At 36.2% G+C, this 22,780-nt stretch overlaps 1 protein-coding gene across 4 annotated transcripts in view; it reads left to right on the forward strand.

Moving 5' to 3' along the window:
- The first annotated feature begins 11,245 nt into the window (after positions 1–11,245).
- LOC145668820 (uncharacterized protein CG7065-like) overlaps positions 11,246–22,780 on the forward strand; it is a 68,714-nt gene continuing 57,179 nt past the window's right edge. For 2 of the 4 annotated variants that reach the window (XM_081736992.1, XM_081736996.1), the window contains exon 1: positions 11,246–11,392. The gene's annotated coding sequence lies outside the window, so the exon portion shown is untranslated. The remainder of the gene's footprint in view (positions 11,393–22,780) is intronic. The other 2 variants (XM_081736993.1, XM_081736995.1) reach the window with 2 other exon arrangements.

Here is a 22,780-nt window from a genome sequence, read left to right on the forward strand (position 1 = left end):
CCCAAATTACCACAAAACACTATGATCTCAGGGAAAAAAATTCCTGAGACATCTCTAATTACCCTAGGGTCATGTGTCGCCCATATTCTCTTCAGAATGGAACTGCCTTTCAGACGGTATGACTCACGTGTCTCCATCATGTATGTGAGGCGGGGAAATCCTGAAAAACGATTTTTTTGGTCTAAAAATCCCTTTTTTCAGTTTTTCCCCCTCTGGACCCCCCTGTTTTAACGCAGAGATCTGAAAAAAATCTGATAAATACTACTAGGTAGGCTGAATGTTTGTGCACAATTTCAATCTTCTAGGTACAAAAGTAAGCCCGCCAAAAAAAATATACCCACCATGTCCCATTTTTCCCTATATAGAAGTATATTTTTCAAAAAATCCCTGAGACGTCGCTAATTACCCTAGGACAATGATTCGACCGTCATTCTCTTCAGAATGGAACTGCCTTTCAGACGGTATGACTCATATGTCCCCATCATGTATGTGAGGCGGGAAAATGACGAGAAACGGGATTTTGGGGGGTAAAAATATCCATTTTTCCCCCTTTGCCCCTCTGGTTCCCCCCCTGTTTTAGCACTGACATCGGAACAAAAAATCTGGTAAATACTACTCGGCGTTCTGAATGTTTGTGCAAAATTTCAATCTTCTACGTTGAAAAATAAGCCCGCCAAAAAATATTGAACATAGGCTTAGAAAATGAGAAAATAAATTTTTGACTTATGACGTCATCACCTCCTATGTCTGGACGCAGGAAGGTCTGAAACCATACGTATAATGTCTTCTACAAAGCCTCTGGACTTGGAAAACAAAACAAAAAAAACGGACGAAAAAGCTCAAATAGAAGAGAAATAACGCAATGTACCATGAAAAACGCGTATGGTACAAAATTGTACCATAGGATCCCCAAAGGGTTAAATTTGACATGATTGTAGCTTTTCGGGACTAACCCACAGGAAAATTGCCAAAAGTGAATATTTTAAAGTTTTATGGGGTCTAAACATAGGCGGCGGCAGTTGCCCCCCCACTTTTTTGAAGTGACCACTTAACTCTTAAATTATATTATCTATTTTTCGGTGATAGGCTAGAATCTTCATTATTGGATTTAAAAAGTACCAAAAAAGCTTTTTACTTTTTTCCCCTCAAGCCTGTAGGCATTGTAGAACACGTTACATATGCTTTCACGCCTTTCTGCGTCGAGACGTAGAGTGTGACGACTTCATAACTTTAAAAAAATAATTTTTATGACCTTTTTATTACTTTTGCAGGGCTTACGTTTGCACCTAGAAGATTAAAATTTTGCACACACATTCAGTGCACCCCTTAATATTTTCTAGATTCTTTTCAGATTTCTGCGATAAAACAGGGGGTCCAGAGAAACAGAAAGGTTAAAAAAATCTTTTTAACAATTTTTTCGCGATTTTCCCTCCCCAGATACATGATGGAGACGTGAATGGTACCGTTTGAAAGGCTGTTCTCTTCTAAAAAGAATGATGTACGAACCATGATCCTAGTATAAATAGGGATGTCTCAGGGAATTTTTACCTGAGATCCTTTTTTATAAAGGAATCTGGAATATTGTGGAGATATTATTTTTGGCGGGCTTACTTTTGCACCTAGAAGATTGAAATTTTGTACACATTTAGTACAACCCTTAGTATTTTTCAGATTTGTTTCAGATCTCTGCGTTGAAACAGAGGGGCAAAAAAAGTACAAAGAAGGAATATTTTTAAAACAAATAATCCATTTTTTCATGATTTTTCTCACCTCAGGTACACTCATGTCCAAAATGATGGTCACATATCTATAACTGTCTTCTTGTAAGAATATGATTTGATAATAATTTTGCAGGGTACTTTTAATACTGATACTATGTGTATAATCGGGAAATGTATATTTGTGGTAAATTTCATAGGAAAAGAATTATAAATACGAAAATTAGAATGAGTAAAACAAAATATTGCTAAATAGATGTAACCAATTAAAGTTCGGGCGGCCATTTATATGTAACCGCCTGGAGTTCTGGTCGCTGTTCGTGGTTCTACCAATATGTATTCTCCTGAGACTGGAACTTACCTGGACAGGACGATGAAGGACCTCTCCAAGAAGAGTTACAAACTGTTTCCTAATCGCTCGTCGGTCTCAATAATGAGATGAGCATTAGGCACCGAGAGGTTCGGGTGTCTCGTCTCGAAGACCTCACGGACGATCAGACGGTCATCTAGACCATAACGCACACAAACATCACTCATACAAACAACGAAAACACACTGGATTAAATGACACTATACTTATTTATTAGAACACTATCAAATATATATATAAAAAAAATAAAATAGCGAAGAGGAATGAACACAACACTGGACACTGAATATGTAAAATAATTTTCGTCACTGAAATCCCACTTTGCCTTTTCAGCGCGCGATAGCCTTTTAAATATATAGGATTATAATTCGGATTTCACAGTAAATGCTTTTCGCACACCATCGACGCACTTGGGGGTTAGCACTGGGGAAAAGTTGTGTGGATCGTCCCACGATGAATCCAATTGCTGCGCCGAAACATCCTGAGGCGTAAAGATGCGTCTTCAGCTAATAAAACAAGAAATTCTCCAAAGTAGAATGCTGATGTTGGAGGGCGCGTGTATAACATTTTAAACGCACAAGGTCTGCGGACCTGAGACTTCACTAGTTGGGGCTAGCCGTAAGAAAACGTCCTTCACGGCTAAATAGCTTGTGCTCCTTAACAAAAAGTCATATCTGAAGCTCGACGCGAGATGCGTGGTTACGGCTTCCAGACCTGGAGTCAAACTCCCGGAGCATCAAAACTCAAGGTACGGGTTGCAATGATCAACTAAAAGTGTTGGCAGTTCATTTCAAAAATCACTCAGTTAACTCACCTGTATGCACATACAAACAGAATACGGAAAACAATTTATGTTAATTTTAGTCAACTGCCTATAATGCACTAGACACGGCGATAACTCTGGCGTGAGAAAGTACAGATAACGAGCTGGAATACAACGCAGTTGGTGCCACTTTGGTCACTTGAATACCTGTTCTGGTCTGGTCTGCTCTAATCTATTGCAATGTTTCATAAGCGATTAAAGAAAACAATTCAGTTCCAATTAACTATAGAATATATACTGTGCATATAATAAGTCAGGAAGAAACACTGAAATGGTTAGTCATTCGCTGAAATGTTCTCACCAAATTTAAATATATAAATGAAAAAACGATGAAAGACTTCTTTGTCCAATTGTGTGGGAAAGAAGCAATTCTCACCAAAGAAAGAATGTGCGTTGCAGAATAAAGTACAAATTGAAAATAATGATCACTGTCTTTACGATATATACAGAGTGTCCACAAAAAATCCTTATATAACCTGGTAGCGGTTATATAGACAACAAAGTTTTATTTTCGTTTTATTGTTCTTATTACTGCTCTTTTGACATGAAATTTGATAGATACATGTATTAGCTGATTACACAGATGCTAACATTATAAGAAATACAGGGCGAATTCGTTATCAAATTATAATCCTACAACAACAAATTTATAGACATACGACAATAATTTGGACATGAGTATACATGATGGAGACATGTCAGTGCTACCGTTTGAAAGTATGTTATATTCTGAAGGGAATGATGTACGAACAATGATCATAGGATAAATAAGGATGTCTCAGGAAAATTTTATATTACATCCGGGTCATCTGGGGCATTGTGGGAATGTTCTTAGCTCATTGGTAAACATTTTCCCGCGCTTAGTTTTCAAGATAGAAGCTTGAAATTTTTTATACACATTTAGTACACCCCTTCGTATTTTTCAGTTGATTTTGAGTTCTGTGCGTTAACAAAGGGGGTCCAGAGGGGATCAAAGTTTGAAAAAATCAGAAAAAATCCAGATTTCCCTCAAAATTTCACGCTAAAAAAGCCATAATTTAAAATGGTTAATGTATATTGGAAATGTAAAGTTTTCGCATATATTACTGGTTCATAGAAAAAAATGGTACCATATAATATTTGTCGTTGCGTAAGTATGTGTATTGGTTATTTGTCTTCCCGTGGAGTTAAGGCAGCTACAGGAATTGCGTTTTAATTGCAATTCAAAGGAATTAATATTACAATTGCGTCGTAGCATATGCTTGTAGTATTTACTGTCTTTCATTTTCTAAGAGTAATAACATACATTTAATAGCAAGTGTGGAATGAAAAATATAAGTTGTTCATTAATATCCAGTTTCAATACAACTTCTACAAAACAAGCCTCATTATTCATTAGTTTGATTAATAATATCCTTTCTAATTATTTGTTTTACAAGGATGTTGTTAAATAATCTGATCACACAATTTTCCAGACAGAATTTTAAGATGTTCATGAGCAAGGAATCAAGGGTTAGTACTATGTGCGTTGCTCTTGTAAATTTACTTAATTAAATATGAAACACTATATACGGTATTTTAACTGAAAAAGATAGTATCCTATTAGTTATACAACCTTTCATCAAACAGTGTTATACTGCTTGTAGACGATCCAAGAAAGCTTGAACAAGAGTCTTGTTCAAGACCATTCAAGACTATTTGATGAAAAAGACGTCAGCACTGACGTCATTTCTGTCTTGAATTCAATAGTTTCGTTCGAGGAATTTCGTTTCGGTCCTCTTCTAAACAATCCAATTCAAGAACGTTCAATAGCCAATGAGCGTTCGAGTTGAGTGCAGGAAAATACGAAAGAACTATGATGGCGTCGAGACAGAACGGCAGGTGTTGAATAAATATATTTTCATTACTCTCTTCTATAATTATCTTATGTTCAAACTGTGCTTATAATAATAAACAAAGTCTAATATTTGCGCTGGAAGATATTGTTAGTATTTTTGTTGATAATGTACACGATTTATGTAGTTACAGTGCTTGCATGCCCATAACAATTGTTGAATTTTGTGGCAATGATATAAGTGTTAATTTGAGAATTTAATATACAAGAATATCGGGTGTAGATTAGAAAGAAGAGTCCATCAAATAAAAAACATATATCTGACTTTTCTTGCTTCAATCAGACGTTTTGTACTGTTATCAATCTGGGATAATTAAAAAATAATCGCGGGTACAGATTGATTATATGCTCGCAAACTGAAGTACCGTGGAAATGATTACATGTTATCCTATCATAAGATTACAATTATTTTATTACGGAATGCATACGTAGCATTTCAGAAGTTATTTCTTACGATAGGATTTGCTTTTATGTATGCAGGTTAATTTTACGAGGTCTTTCCCGTAATTTACAAATGCGCATCCAGACATATACCACATATACGAAAGTGAAAATAAAAAAACACTAAAATCGAGAATGCTATTTAACAGAACCACGGCAGGAACATACAAAGGGGACCACGCGAGAGCACGACCGTAGAGAGCAGGCGTAATCGATGGAGGTTATACTGCAAGAAACATAAGAATAAGAATAGTGCAACAAACCCTTCACATCGTATTCACTCATTTGAACTTAACTATAGCCCTTGTAATGATTTGATACTCGTAACATTGAACTTCTAAACATAAAATACTTGTTTCCTACATTATACAGTAGGGTGTATCGAAATTTTTTTTTTCGAAATCCGGCTACGGCTAGTGCGGATTTTTGGCCAAATGCCATCAATAAAACGTATAAAAAATCCCAGCTCGATCCGACAACTCCTTCTGCTGCCGAGTCGAGCCCAAATATTAGTGAAATCGAAAAAAGTAAAATCCTACTAAATTTCGTAAAAAGGAAGAAGAAAGCACTAAATTTCTTTCCTGACAAACAAAATATATGAGCGTTAAAATTACTTTATCGCTTTCAATAAAACAAAGGAGGTTTCTGTATGCAACTAAAGAGAATTCTGCAGCTCTTCGTTTATTTCCAATTGCGGAGAATAAGTTTAGGAAATAATCCAGGATTCACCACGTGGAGGTGGCTGCATATCGAGTCACACCCGCCCACCCGTCGCGTTCATATTTTTCTTAGTCAATTGCTAGTCATGTAGGAGGTCTTTGTAGCAAATTTCGGCATTTGCTTCCGTGATTTCAGAGTAGCTAAAACGAATTTGTGTCGTTCTTCAGGGCTTCGAACAGCCGATGCAGCCTCAGTGACGAGTTTTACCATTCGTTCAACACTTTGTGTATGACAAGGAAAGTATTTTATGTCCTCATTTGCAAAGGCAGAACTTCTAATGTTCTCACGTAGAACTTTAGTACGTATATTCTTTGTCAGTGGTGGCTCCGTTAATTTACAGTTTGACCAATCGATGACTTCTACGTATGATGGGGCGTCAAATCTAATTTCTAGAGGAACAGAAAATTCTCGAATGGCATTGGTTTTACACAATGTTGTTCTAGCTTTGAGTATTCTTCTCCAACCTAATTGCCTTTTGACAGCATCAGGATCCGAAATCACTGACAAGAGTAGATTCTCTGGATGGCTAAACCAGGCATTTCTCTTGATGACGGGGTCAATAATGTTTCTTGTAACTTCGTCCAGACAGCGGGAAGACGTTATCAACTTCCATAAATGGCGTGGTCCTTCCACGATAGATGGTTCGTTCTTAATTGAAAACCAAACGAATGCGTAGACTTTCATGATGTAAACAACTATGCGCACAAGATTGTCGGATGTCTTACTGGTTGATACATAAAGACGCAATGTTCTATTCGCAAGGGTTAACCACCTTGCTTGATGCAGTTTTCCTATACTTCTTTCTGCTAAACCTTGAGGACAATCTCCTGAAGATATTGCCTTGCAAATGTCAAGAAGATACTGTTGATCACTGCTTAGACTGCTGCTTTCTTCCAGCTTCAAATCAGAGATCCAGCGTACTGAAATGGGTTCAAAACGTGTGATGGCTTTAGTTTCACAATTTTGAAGCAATGTTCCAACTGGACCCGCGTAGGTATTTGGTCCTGTACTCTTTCCGTCGAGGTACTGGAATAAGTATCTAAGTGGAAGTTCGTTGATGTGGAACATGCAAACAACTCTTTGGAGAGGCCTGTTCAAAGAGTTTTCACAAAGGGACATGGCACCATTCTTGAGGCCGCAGTTTTTTGGAGTACCATCCCCGCCAATAACACTGAGATTTGCGAGATCAATGTCCTTTTTACGGCAATAATTGAGCATTGCTTTTTGAATGCAGTCTCCTGATCCTGATTCTGAAGTGACGTGCCCCAGATACTCTGATCCAGGCTCTTCAACTAACACATGTTCCTCTTTTTTCACAACACGTCTAACACTTTTTTTTTCTTTTCTAAGGTCAAAGTTCGGTCTTGTCTACCATCAAAATACAAAGCTCTTATTCTTTTTTCTTTGAGAGCTGCATCAGCGTCGGCTAAAATGTTTCTAGCTAAAGCCCTTTTTTGTCTTTGAATTTTGCTGGCATCTATCACACTATCTGTATTTTTTGAGGTGACCATTCCGACGTCTTCTAAGAGGGAAAAGGCTAGAAGGGCCGCGTGTCTTGTTGATTTCTTAGTCCTGTATACTGTAGTACAAAAGGTGGGTAGTTGCAACTTCTGCTGAACAGCAGATTCAGGCGATGTTTTGAAATATTTTGGTGGCTGGTACTCCTCATCTGTACTTGAGTCCTTGTCTTCCACCGCTTCTTTTTCGCATTCCACTTCTTCTGGATCAAAGCTTTAAGCTGATTGTGCTTGATCTGTCCTCTTACCTATTGATCTTTGTCGCTGAAGCTTTCGTCCTAACCTCTTGATACGTCGTTTGAATTCCTGATGATCCAAGTTTCCTATAACCACTTTTCTTGTGGTTTTTTGATCTAGAAGAAAAGGCACCTCTAGCACTGGCACTTTTCTTCATTTTTCGTAGTTACAGACAAGAGGATCGGATCACTTACAAAAGGCTATATCAAACAAAGTATTTTTGGCAGACTGTTGAAAATCAGCAATTCGTTGTGCACAAGTTTGGAAACCGGACTTTGCTCACTTTTGCAAGTCACGGACAATAGTATGATACTTCAATATCATTGCAACAATCCTTCTGACACTGAGAATTGCTTCGCCGCTGATTGAGGCGTAATCCCAAATTTCTACAATCTTCCTGGCGACGATAGAAGATAAATCCTTTGTTGAAGGCTCTTTCCGGGATCCCGAAATTCTTTTTTTTTTTTTCTTTTCGCTCCCATAGGTATTGTCTCAATACATCTTCAACTGTAGGTAGCTGTGTTCTACCGAATTCCTTGAGTGTTCCAATAATGCTATTCCCAACGTCAGACCGTAACAAACTTGTCGATGCCATAACGTCAGGCAGTAGCGTAGCCAGGATGTATGTTTTGAGGGGGGGGGGGGCAAGTGCTGTTATAGGTACACATAGAAAAATTACAAACAAAAAAATATATAAACATAAAAATATATAAAAAATTACAAACATCAAAGTACCAAAGTACATTGTCGGAGTTCTTTGGCGGGCCCGGCCCCTCTGCCCCGCTTCCCTACGCCACTGACGTCAGGGTATCTGTCACTCTCTTCCTAATAAAATGTACTTAACACAACTGAAACACTGTTCTCACTTCTGCACACAGCACTCCACACGAAAACAAATTTTTAGTTAAAATTCCCTGCAGCACTAATAAATAACTCAAGCAGCAACAATCACATTCAACAGAGATGGTTGACTACTGGCGACTGATAAGACCGATCCTTTCAGCTGGGCAAGTACAGGAGAAGATGCGTTCGGGGTGGAGGGGCAGTTGACCTAGTGCGATAAGCAGATGCATAAGGCATTGGGAGCAAATTATTTATACTATTACTGCTCTTAGAATTTAGCACTAAAGTGTTTTCTTCGTTATTCAAGAGACTTCAATAATTTTATATTAAAATTTAAATGTACGATACGCCAGAAAATCAGTGCCTGTTTACAAATAATTAACTAGGTTTTAATGCTTGTGGTGCACAGAAATAACCGTAATAAATTTGTTTTATGTATTTATTTGTCCTTTCCAATGCTATTTCAATAATTTAAACGACCGAAAAATATAAGAAATTAAAAAAAAATATTTTTTGGAAAATCAGTTGAAAAGTGAATCTTTTGTTAATTTTTGTAATATTTGGGCTCTACTCGACAGCAGAAGGAGTTGTCTGATAGAGTTGAGATTTTTTATATGTTTTATTGATGCCATTTGGCCAAAAATCCGCACTAGCCATAACCGAATTTCGAAAAAAAGTTGTTTTTTTTCGATACACCTTATTATACAGGCATGTTCCGACAGTGGAAATTATTATTCCAGTCCTCTTTCAGACACACCGATACATTTTAACAGTAAAATTACTATTTGTTTGACGGGTTATTCTTAACCACTACCAAATATGGGATAGGTTTGTGAAGAAAGTGTGATGCAGATATGGGAGGTAAGTCCAGTGGCTGAAAAAAATATGTAATCATTGCTCCGTTTGGTTTTTGTGCGTTTTCAGGGTTTTCTCTAAACAGTCTTCGATGGCATAGCATAAATAATATCTAAAAGTAGTCATTGGCTCGTGATACAATTTTGGGAAACAGTTCGATTTTTTCTTTTTGAGTGTGATTCTGCCAGCACTACGCCATTTAAAAAATCAGATTTTTAAAAAGCTTAGTATAGGGATTTTATATCTAAGCAGCACTTTACTCTTAAAACTTAAGCCAACCTAACGCGCATTTAATGTAAAAGGAGCAAAATACTTAGTGAAAATTCGAAGGGAGTTGCTACAAAATCAATTGACCTGTTTTCTAAATGATTTAGTATACCGGTAATCTATTAAATTCCAAATGCTTGCAGAAAGTTAGGAAAGATATGCTAATATTGTATCTATTCGTACGCAGGTCTGAACTAAATCAGTTGGCAGTTTCGCTTTCATTTGTTTTCATAGTTTCAGTCACTTGTTTTGGCCTGCCACCTATCAACAAGCATATAAAACATGATTCAATATCTCTATAGGCGGATTTTCATGCCCGCGTTAGAACGGAAGCATCACATGTAGCGTATTCACCGTAAATTATTTTCGTTTTCATACATCCGTGCGTGTATTGCGCCAAATTACTACTCCCTAGCTAATGCGCATGCGTAAAATAGAAAGTTTGCGACTTCCGCCATGTTAGTCAGTGAATACAATAGTGTACGCGCGCTACTTCCGTCAGAATTGAACAAATTTCTACTCTGACGCGAGTGTAGCGCGCCATCTCCGATGCGTGATTTCATTGGCTGTTTAGCACAATCGCTCGCAACTCACGGAGGTAAAGGACACATGAAAATCCGCCTTATGATCGGTAAAAGTTGTTTCAAGACCATTTGAGACTTTCGTTCAAGTGTCTTGAACAATAATCCTTTGAACGTGTAAATTAGAGGTATTGAATGGTCTTGTTCAAGCTTTCTTGGATCGCTTTCTACAAGAAGCATTAGAAACAACCAGAAACACTAATATTGATATATACATATTCAGATCCTATCTTGTCCCCACACTTTTAACATCCCATCGCTGCCACTGGGTCTAAAGGGGGATGAAGAATTTCCCCATGTTATTTAACTGGGTCTTTTTTTGGACCCAAAATCTCATGTTTTAGGCTCTTGGAATTAGAATAAAAACTAGAAATTCGGTATGCTTGTACGTTTTCGTTAGTATTACTTAAGTAAATCAGTAGAAATAAAAATTTCCAACTTTAGAGCGATTTATGGAGAACTGAAAAATATTTCCCACGTTATTTAAATAGGACGTCTTCTACACTCCAAAATGTTCAGGCACTTCCGACAGGATTACAATGATGAAATCTGGTATGATTGTAGCTTTCCCGAACTAACCTACAGGAAAATTGCCAAAAGTGATTTTTTTTTTAATTAAACGGTTTAAAGAGCGATGAAGAAATCCCCCATGTTATTTAAATATTCATTTTCTTGGGATACAAAATCTTATCTTTTAGATAGTTAAAATAGGAAAAGAAAGTTAAATTCGGTAGAATTGTAGGTTGAAGAGATGCGAGGCCGTAGACCGAACAATGGCGAGGGTGTGGGGGTGAAGCTCCTAGCTGTAAAAATTTAGGAAATATGAAAAGCAAATGCACGAATTTCACTGTTGATGCAAAGGCTGATACGTAAGAGATCCGAAGCCGAATGCTGAGGAAACGGAAGGGGCTTGGGGCGGAGCCTCCAGCTACTTGTAAATTAAAACTGAAGTTTTGCCGCGTTGACGCAAACCATTACGGAATAAGACAACACTGACTTTGGACTATAATTGGTCTCTGTAGTGTTAAAATTACATACCGTTCTTGACAACACTGAAGCAAGAATTTGTCGCTGTGTTGTGTTAGAAGGTTGATAGAGATTTTAAGAGATAAATAAATTTGTTGCATATGGGTGAAATGTTTCTGATGTAAGTACAACAACTTTATTATGTTAAAAATTTTGTTAATTTCACTTTAATTGCAGTTTTCGTTTCATGTGAAATGAAGCTATTGACGAACTCTAGTAGGTTTACGTAGCTCGTCGCCGCCATAATGGCTGATCCAAGGAAAGGGATTGAGTTTGTCAGTGGGTAAGTCAAACATTTAATTACGTATTTCTTACGTCTGTTTTGAAGGTTTATCATTGATTTAGGGTGATTGTTTTTGATGTCTAAGTATATGAAATAATGTCTGTTAGAAGATAATACGTGTCTACCTTCATAGTGTTTATACCGGCTGTGTTTATATTGGATACCCTATTTTAAGCAAACACCGATATTCATGTATGTGTGAACATTCGTCGTACAGTGTTTACGGAGTTAAATTCAGAGGATTGATGGCCAAAACCTGAGATACGGAGAATTGGTTAAATAAAGTAATTTGCTCTATGCTCCAAATTGAAATATACTTAGGGTGACCAGATTTTTTTAAATCCAAAAGAGTATATATATATATAAAAAAAAAATTGACAGTAAGTATAAAGACGAGATGAATTACAGTATATTATCCAATGCGCATGCAAATGAGTCAAATACTTCACCATCATTCATACTTCTGCGACGATCTTGCTTTCTTGATTAAGTTAATGTCATCCTTTATTGCCAGTCTGAACTCTTCACAGGTCATGCTTACATTAAACTTCACTTTCATCATTTGTTCCAGTGTCGACACTGTGAGTTGACTTTTTTCCTCGCTCCAGTAAGTGTTAATAGCATTGAAGAGCCTCTCACAATCAACATTAGTGCCCGGTAAAGTAAACAAGAATTGCATGAGTGGCACAATCACTTTTAAATTTGACCCAGCCCGCCCTAAATCTTTGTACATTATTTTCCATTTGCCCATCATTGTCTCTCTTTTCTCTCCCCATTGTTCAAGGTGTTCTTTAACACATCTGGGTATTTTCAATAAGTGTCAAAAACATCATTATCACTGAATTCCAACGAACTGTCTACATGTTTTACCTGCTCATAGAAATATGCAAACGACTCCTGAAATTCTTCATAGGTAACTGATGTGTCAAGTAGTAAATATTTCATCTTATTTACTTCTCCGAAAAAACGTTGTGACTACATCTCTAAGTATGTTATCACTTCAAAGTAAAACCTTGACACTGAGTAGGCATATTCCTCTTTTATATTCCCTTCTTTTACAAGTTTCGTAAGTAAATTTCTAGCAGAAAACGGAAAAAAGTTTTGTTCAATTCTATCTTTGTATTTCCTCAGAAGTTCAAAATATTCAACAGAAACTTCAGTCGCTGTTATATCCTCCCTTTCAATTTTTGTAATTGTTTCAGTGAACAAGATTAGCTGAGCATGCAGGAAATACAGCCACAACTCACTTGTTTCGTCTCGAAAGAAATTGACTATAGCTATTGGAGCATTTTCATCACTCAAAAAGTACCCCTTAAGTGGTTCATATTGACGTATAATTTTTTCTACACATGGAAGCAGAGACAAGAATCCCGTCTTTGAGTGATACAAAAGACCCTCATAATGACAGCCAATGAACTCACAAAAGGTTTTCAAATTTTCTGTCCTTACAGTAAAAATACTGAAATGGTTGTATATTTTAAAAACCAAATTCTCAACATCGATCGGTATTACTCTCGAACACGCCACAGAAATTCCATTGTGAAGGATATGAGCCCCACACCCAATAGGCAAAACACTTTTCTTCAACCTGCACTCTAGTTCGCTATGCACGTTTCCTGTTGTTTTATTTTTTATGCTTCCAAAATTTACTGGTGCATTATCAGCTACAAAACCGATGACCTTATTTTCCAAACAAAACTGACGTAATGTACCCATTAATACATTCGACACAGTTTCCGAGGTTTCATTTGACATGCTATGAATTTTTAGAAGACATGTTTTTACATTAATATCAGTATCTACTTCACAGTACCGCACTAAAATAGGCATGAGTTTGGTTGCTTTACGATTGGAAGCATCACAAGCAACAACAACGAAAGGAGCCTTTTTTAACACTATTACTTAAAATGTTTTCTGACCACACTCCCACCACATTTGTTAACAAAGCCTCCGTTTTCGTTCTCGCACATGCAAATTTTTTATTCACTGTTGATTTCAAAAGTTTGCTAGTGCAGTCCATGCTTCTAAAAGAGTTGTTTAACATTATGGTATGACCACACAAGTTCTAGTCGAATTAAATCTAGCTCTTCTGAAGATTCTGTGGTGAAAAAAACTATCCAACTTACCTGCTTCGGAAGTTGATGAACATTCAGTGTGCAACTTAGATTTTATACGTTGTTGTATATCATATTTACCTTTAATTTTTATAGAGAACTCCTTCTTACATACCATGCACCATGCTTTGTAAACATCGTTACTGCGGGCCCTTTCAATGCAAGGATAGCTTATTTCAAACGCTTGATTATACTGACATTTTCCTCGCGACATTGTTAATAAAATAAATCCTTCCAATCCTCGAATAATATAATTGATTGAGTGTACGTGCGCACGTTAATTAGAATAATAATCACTGCGCGATTCCCACTATCAAAAACTGACTCACTTTGAAGGGAAAACAAAACCCCGTGCCATGAACTGTACGAATACCAGATATAAATTCCTAAAATATATATCATTCCAGGTACTCAATCAATTTAATTAACAATTTAATAATTAAAACGTTGAAAGTTTGGATAAATCTATCACTTTAATTTTGCCGTCTTTACTATAGTTTTAGTACTAACTAATAAAAACAGTTTAGTTATATTATATATTTTTTCTTTTGCAAAAAGAAAATCTGGCAAACCTACAATGCAACGAGGACGAGAAACGCAGCACAGCGCAGCGGGTCTGCTACTACGAAGTACTAAACAGTACTGTCAAAGTTTTTACAGGGAAAAAAAAATGCGATTTTCAACGGCAAAAAGCATTAAACGTTTAAGTGAAATTGAAAATGCCATAAAAGAGTATAATTCGATATTTTTGCGAAGAAAAAAGAGTATAGAGTATATGAACCTCGAAAAGAGTATAATACTCTTAAAAAGAGTATGTCTGGTCACCCTAAATATACTATAATCGTTATCAATGGAGAACACACTGGCAAGAGAATCGAAAATTTATGGGTGAAGTCATACTTAAAGAAAAATGTGTAAGAGAAATCGTCAGTTTATAATGCACAAATCAGAAAAATACATAAACATAAAACTATGAATATTATTACATTATTCGGTTTAATTTTACAATGGCCGCTTCAATTGGTATACTCAGAAATGAGAAATTACACTATTCATTTTATAAAAATGGATCAAAACTTCCCTAAACTTAAGCTAACCCGTTCCTACCCCTACCCTATTTATCCCCATCTTACTATTCCCTCCCCTACTCTGCTATACACTTCTAAAGCTGCCCTACTTATCGATGCGCAGCTGGAGCGTGTACGGTATTGTAAAATTTAGCCCGTTATTCTCTTATTATACTACAATCGTAAGCTTGCTGAAAGCATAACTTACATGACTGCAAATAGCGTTCGTTCTTGCGCCTTCGGGATCTTGGTTTGTGTCTTTTCCCCGCTTCCCTGATGTAAAAGTCCTGTCAACACGAACAATATAAGACTCTTTGTGTGAGAGAGAGACACTATATTCACTTAAGTTTAATATCTGAAAGGGGCCGCGGTGGCTTAGTGGTAGAGTGTTCACCTTTTACACATGGAGTCAGGTTTTTTCGGGATTCTTTCAGTTTCTTCATTTCACCCATTTTCATGATTATTGTCTCCTTTAGTCTACCCGGCATAAACGTGGAACATAAGCTAGGAATATTTCTTTTTTTGTTTGTTTGTTTGTTTTCTTTATCTTCTGAGAAAAACTAGCTTTTTTTTCCGTTGATGCAAGAATATTAAGTATGTAAAAATTATAATATATTAACCTATATCAAGAAAAAAAGCAGCACCTATAAGGGACTCTATATTGTTAATGTCAACAGGACTTTCACGTTCTTAGTATATAAAAAAGAATTGCGAAATCTTCAATTCTTTGGTAAATAAATCGACCTAAAATTATTCTGCATAAATATGCAGTTTATCAAGAGGTATCATACTCTTGCAGCATATATTCATAACGTGATCCTTTTTTCATTTGAGTGACAATCTGGTGAACAAGGCTATGCCACAGAATAAGTGATAAAAAACTGCAAGGAAATATCATATATCTGGTGAACAAGGAAATCAACGAAGTGTTTCACTTACCTCTTAATAAACTGATTTAAAATGTGTCATGATCTTCCCTTTAAGTAAGTATTTCACACATGTATTTACTTAAAGACTGAAATTGACGCCTTTTAAATCAGATTATTAAAATGATAAGTGGAAACACTAACTCCGTGGGTTGCATCTGTAACATCTGTACTGGATGTTGAATTGAGAACATTGATTTGAGTTGACTGAAACTTTTCTCTCCATATATCCGATTCGGACTATTGTCGTATCTGTCCCGTTTACTTTATTTCGTAACTACCAAAATTTTATGTCGAGGAGATGTGGTAAAAATGACACTACAACGTTTCATAAATACTTTATTATGAAATGCGATTAAAGTAGCTCCTTTGGTCCACACCATATAGTGTAAATATGACAATTACTTTTGTATTATTTTGTTGCGGACAATAGATACTAACATTAGCATCTGGACGAGAAATGTACCCCACATGTATAAAGGCACACGCGCTAAGTCTAATGAAATGGGGCATCTATCAACTAATCTCGAATTGTAAACTTTGTTTTCTATTGGGAGGCGTTACATTAGAACCTCGTGATTCAGTAAAATGCACAAAGGCTATTAGAGAGAACCGTGTCAAGTGAAGAAATGAAATATTTAGAGTGACGTGGTCAACTATTGCAGGAACTTAACTTCAACTATTTATCCCAAAATAATCTGTTTTAATTTTGACAAATACCATAATAATTTTATATTACTTCTATATTATTTGCTTAAATTAAGAAAATCGGGGCATTGCTGCTGCATCGCCGGACCACACGAAAATCGGAAAAAAGGGGGAATACTATTTAGTTTCTCCCTTAAAATACTAGCTTATGATCCTGGCACACTTGGTAGTAATTATTGTTCGAAATACAGTGTGGACGTATGGCATAAAACTAGTGCACAAACACGAACTAAAACTTGTGCTAGGTGGCCACTGTAAAGCATGAATGCTATCTAACGAAGTCAGGGCAGGAGCACAGAAGGAAGGACCAAACCTTAGCGAGAGGTTGCGTCTGTAGAGAGCAGGCGCGCCACCTGCGGTGGGTATACGCACAAATGTGAATAATAGAAAAACCCTTTATATGTTATAAAATGCATGGCTTGTGTTGGTCATTCAAAATGAACTAGATTAGGTTTGCTTAGATGTTCCTCTTCTTTTCTGTAGTTTAAATTCGTTTCTACAATTACGACAAGCTGTTCGCGTGTTTGGTTGACCATGCTTTTTACACAATTTCAACAACTGACACTCCTTATTTTTGAATCGATTAAAAAAACAGAAGATATGTGACAATCTTGTAATTTCCGCACTACGTTTCCTATAAATCATAATAATTGTACCTTTCCGTCAGATAGTTCCTTCCTCCTCCACATATAATGCCGCTTACATCAAATATAAGTAACAACTATTTTCTTAACTTAAACTATTGCTCTCACCTGACTTTCACTCACTCTTCATCACAAACCCAAATAAATTCTCTAATTGATCTGGTATTTTTTTTTCCAAAATTGGTCCGACGATACGGCAGTTAACCCAAAATCTGGAACCCCTGTAAGAGTTTTATTTTAACTCCCAGTTGCCATTATTGCACTATCGGTGGAGATATTATGGTAAAGTCCCCAACCTTGTATTGTATTACATTGCACCAACTTTTGAGCAGTGATATTGCAGCTAGGCTTGTTTTAGCCATTTAAAATTGTATTTTAAAAAGTTCTCTATATCTGTTCACAAGGGAAAAAGAAATGAAATCTTTAAGTTTTGCATCCAACGATTATGCCGGCTAGGCTAAAGAAGACGCTGATGATAAAAAATGAATAAAATGGTGGAATAAAAAAGGTAGGAGGAAACGGAAGAGCCCCGAGGAAACCCATGCACACGGTGTTGGTCCACGGGAGTTGGGATCGAACCAAGGATCCCATGCACCAGAGTGAACGCTCTACCACTGAGCCACCGCGGCCCCTATTTACAAGAAAGTTATAAATAAAAATGACTGTTACATTTTATTTCTTCAGAAACAAGTAAGCAATGTAAATATGAAAACTTACGAATAGACTTTGAACTCTTAAGCCTCCATTTATTTAAAACATTTACAATCCCTGCATGTTTTGGAAAATGTAAATACTCTACATTGTTGAGTGGAAATCTGAGTCCGGATTCGTTGGAAACTAACATCTTTATACATAAAAGACCATGACCTCCTTCGTTGCTAAGCGGTTAGTGTACACGCCTTTGGCGTGGGCCACCCGGTTTCGATTTTCGGCGGGAGTTTATATGGTTCAGATTCCACGTTAAACTGTAGGTCCACGTCTCATATAGCCTCGCTGCTGAAAGGGACACTAAACTATAGAGTCAAATCAAATAGAAACCTATTTCTACATTTTCCCGGCCAATGTTATTGTCTTTTATTACAAATGGTCATGTCCATTTAGGGGAGGAGAGCGAGAAATAATCAGCTTCACCACATCAATATCGAAAAGGACGTTCCCATCGGTTATAGATTCTTTTGATTTTAAAAATTTAATGCTTTAAAGTCTTCCATAAATTGCAGTTTATTTTCTTTCCTTCCTGTTTCTGTAATTATGTCCGGTATTGTTAATATCTCTTTTTCATTTTTAAACATTTCTCATTATTTTCCCATTCAACTTAAATAATTTTCTTAATTTTTTTGGCGCAGCCATTCTTCATCGTTTTTTATCGACCTTTTTAAATCAGACTCCTCTACACGCACACAAAAGAGAATATTCTGGTATACTTTGATAAAACATTAGTCTTGATACTGTGGTTAGTTAAAGAGCACTTGCCTCTTGTGTGAGGAACACCTGGTTCAATTCCATGTTAATGTGACGGGTACACATCATCTTGAATTCGGTTTCCCCAGGGTTGTTTCTTTCATTTCACTTTTTCATCATTATTTGGGTTCGATTCCAAGTAGGAGTCCATGTGATTCGAATCCCATTAAAGTGTCGCTCCACGTCTTCTATAGCTTCGCTGCTGAACGGAACGCTAAATTCTTAATCCATTCATAGCTTTAAGCATATATGTCATGTCTGCGAAATGTTAAAGTAAATATTTTATTTGCAAAGATACTATTAATAACGTGATGAATGCATTAGAGTAGTTTTATCTTGTATATCGAATTTTTATGATTAGCTCATGCGCTTTCATTGCTCTTTGACACTTTCTTCAGGGACGCCTGAAACTTACTAAACTGAATGTATTGTTAAGGTTCCACCCTTTGAAGTCCTCCTAAAAAAAAAAGTAGATAATGTAACTCCTCAAAAACTATAGTAAACTTTCTACGTTTTGGGAAAACTTGTGTAGATCCTATTTCAGGTGTGCCCTCGGGAAATATGCGAAACATTCTTCGGTCCTACCCCTGCCTCTCTCTGATGGAGGAAACCCTTCCTTTGTTTAGAGGAAAGAAGTGAATGACCTCAGCTGTGTTGTCAATTTGTCATTCATTCGTTTGATCTTGACGAGTGAAGATCGTAGGCCACTTAGAATGGCTAACAAGACAGAGCACAGTGAAATCCGTGATGTAATTCGTTGTGTCAACGCTTCCGCATCGAACAATTGAAAGATCTTGTCCGCAGCAACTTGTCCCTTCTCTTTCGAGGGAGGTACGGAAAACAAACATCGACAGCAGTGCCATAAGGGGCACGCTTGAAATAGGCTCTAGTACAGTTAATATCAGCATTGGTCTGAGATGTGTATCCTTCCTTTGAGTAAAACGGCAAACAGAAGGATAAAAATCTAAGATTAGTAAGATACATTATTAGTCGCATTACAAACGTTTTCCCAAAAAGTAAATATTTTACTATAGTTTTTGAGGAGTGATATTACGTACTTTTTTTCTCAGAAATTTTCCACGGAAAAGGAGGAATCTTAATGCATCCAGTTTAGTAATTTTTAGGCGTCACCGAAGAAAGTGTCAGAGAATATTGAAATCGTATGAGCTAATCATAAAGATTCGAGATAAAAGATTGTTCTTATTTGAATTATGTATTTTATATCAATCAGTAAATATAATAAATGCGTAGTTTTGCGGGAAGCAGTTTTTGTTGTGACGTCTGTACGAAACACAAATGAATTATGAAATAAGAGCAAGCAGGATCATTGATTTGATGGGCATCGATCAAGCTACCATACACTTCAAGAGTGAACGCTGATATTACTAACCCGTTTTGGTATCTGTAGGATACAAAAAGATAACACGGAATTGACACTAATCAACCTTTGTTGATTAGTGAACCTTCAATTTACCGTTTAAATAAATTCATTAAAATGAAACCATTTTCTATCTTCGTTTCAGTTTTGTTCATTTACTTATGTGATAAATGAATCTCGATCAGTAGATTAGCAGAATGTTCAAGTTTGTCAAGTATAGTTGAGTTGAATGTCATCGTGTTGGTATAATATGATAAATGTAGCAAATAACCGATTTTATGCAACACGGTTTCTTCCATAGGTGTGAATTCACGTTTGATTTGGGTCTCAATAGGAACGTCAACTTCGAGGCTATTTGTCTCCCGTTACCATCAGCCTAGTTGAGTAGGCGTATGCAGTTAATATTTCCATTATTTAACCTTCCAACATACATGTTTCATTGCATCAACTTAATGTTCATTTTTAGTTGAGCAATGAGCAGTGATCTTTGAATATTACTTGATTGTTGGTCAACAACAAAATAAAACTCGCATTGGAGTCGCAAAACTTGCGAAATATTATGCCTGTCTTGTACTAAAAGAACCTCAACCAACAACGGATTGCTGCCTTTGCAGGGTAAACCGTAAATATCTAATGACTAGCATTGGAAACAGTTTTGCGTCGTCGTTTTGTCAATTGTGTTTCTCAGCTTGTATGATAATTAGAGGTGAGTGAAAAGTACCTATATTACAATCAATATAGCTTACGTCGTGTGCTTTTTTGATTCGAACTCGGGGCTACCAAGCTAATACGTTAACTGTCGCTTCTCAGTTTTGGAAACGAAGGATTTTTCGAATTCAGTCTTTCGTTCATTTGAATGTCAGCTGTTCACTCTTAACTTTGTTTATAATGTTTTTGCTCGTCGAACTAAATTAAGCAAATTCGGTTGCATTATAGATAAGTACTAATCGTCTTGTTGATGAGGAATGAGGTATACCACTTGAAACCCGTCATGTTAAATCGTAACGGAGCAGTTTTTCGTAGTGTTTGTTTTGTACTTACTTTGTCTTCATTGGAAGGGAGAATTTGATAAGCATGGGTAGAAAGAAAAAGAACAGTCGTTTGCTTGTAAATGCAAATAAAGAAGATTGGCGGAGTTACCGAGAGATTCTTTATTCAGAAGATAAGCTTGTACATGGTAAGTATTACTTTGTGTGCTCCGTTCTGAGCATTATTCCTACTAGACAAAATGCAAATAAGCTTACAGAGATTAAGCAGGTTTATATTCCATATAGTAACAGCTAGTAAAATGTGTTTTAGCTGTACCAGTTCATTGCTGTTAGATATAGATATATATATACTTCGTAAATAGAAGCGTTCGAAAGTATCTTTGACAGAGTAAACTTGGTTCAATATGTAATTGAATTCTGTTATAGAAAGAATTAGTCCGATTAATGTGGGAAATCAGACAAGGTATATGCTTTTGTCAGTATTTGGAATAACGTACAGGTATTTGTGCTTGCGGGCTGTATCGTCTCTGTTTTGTAGCTCGAAGAAAGAAAGATTTTCTTTTGTTTACATGGTGGACTCATGAAATTTGCTTTTTAACTATTAATTCGACTTGAATTTTCTGCCAAATATGTATTGCGTAGAGAGAAAGAGAGAGAAATTGTACTGTACATGTAACACAAACTCTTTCACTGAGACACTGTAAATCGCCAAGTTTAGACCACAGTTTATTAAAGAAAACTGTGAAGTATGTTTGCTAATCTCACATGTGATTGATTTATACAGTAATATATCATTTGCAATTTAATGTACGCAAACTGTGAAACTATCACAGAACATCAGTGTGAAATAGTTGTTACAAACTGTTCCACATTGATTTTAACAGATCGCAAAGAGAGAATTTGTTTTAATATGTAACCGTAAATGTGTATCGAGCTTTTCCTGTGGTTTTTATGCGTGCATTGTTTAAGTAAGTATACCTATTACAGTTTTTGTAGTTTACCTAAGAAGGAGTATTTTGAAATCGTAATGTTTTGGTAGTTTCATTTCAGTGATCAAGGAAAACCGTTGTGTGCAACGTTTTGATCTTGTTTTAGCTTTTTAATTATTGGAAACTAGCAATTGAGGCGTGTAAGGTTAGGTTTAGATTTTTGGTCGAGGGGTTTGTACTTCCTGTGTTCGATTGGGTTCGTTTGTTATGATGGCAGTTACGATCTTCACGTACTGTCAACTTACGTGAGAGAAAATGAACAAAAAGGAATATATATATTTTACATTTATTTTCATTTCTAAACTTTTCTACATTTTACCGTTGCATGTCTGAAATCAGCGAGTAATTGCTGCCAACAAATAATCCGACAATAGACATATGTAAAGGAAAAAGCAGGAGGGGAGATGTACCTAAAAATCTAAGTACTGCGTGGGTGCACTGTTTTCGATTTGTAGTAAATACATATTTAGCGCTTACGAAGGCAGATGTTAAATTTAGTCTTATGACACGAAAAAGAAATACGTTGAAATAAAGTTCAAACAAGTTCTTTCATACTAGGTCATTAGTGTGGTGGTTCTTGTTTGAGATTATATAAGATAAACATATATAATATAGCAGAATGCCAATAATAATTGGAGTATAATATATCAGGAAAGCATTCCTGGTTACCTGTTTTCAAAAATGATTTAGCTTTGAAAAACAATTAACTAAGCGTACTCAATATAATTATTGTTTCAATGTTTACAACTTGGTTCGTAATAATAAAACGAACGATGAAGTTTGGTGACGTATCATTTAGTAGAATATAAAGATTAATATGGAAAAAGGGTAGATAACAGAAAACTTGTGTGAAGGTGGTTGTCTGAATTTTTACTCTTCTTGAGAGAGGTTTCGTGTTGTGTGACCATGGTAATGGGTGAATAAACATCAGACTTCAAAGCTACACCTAC

The sequence above is a fragment of the Thermobia domestica genome, chromosome 13, assembly GCF_964235325.1.
Source record: "Thermobia domestica chromosome 13, izTheDome1.hap1.1, whole genome shotgun sequence".
Taxonomy (NCBI): domain Eukaryota; kingdom Metazoa; phylum Arthropoda; class Insecta; order Zygentoma; family Lepismatidae; genus Thermobia; species Thermobia domestica.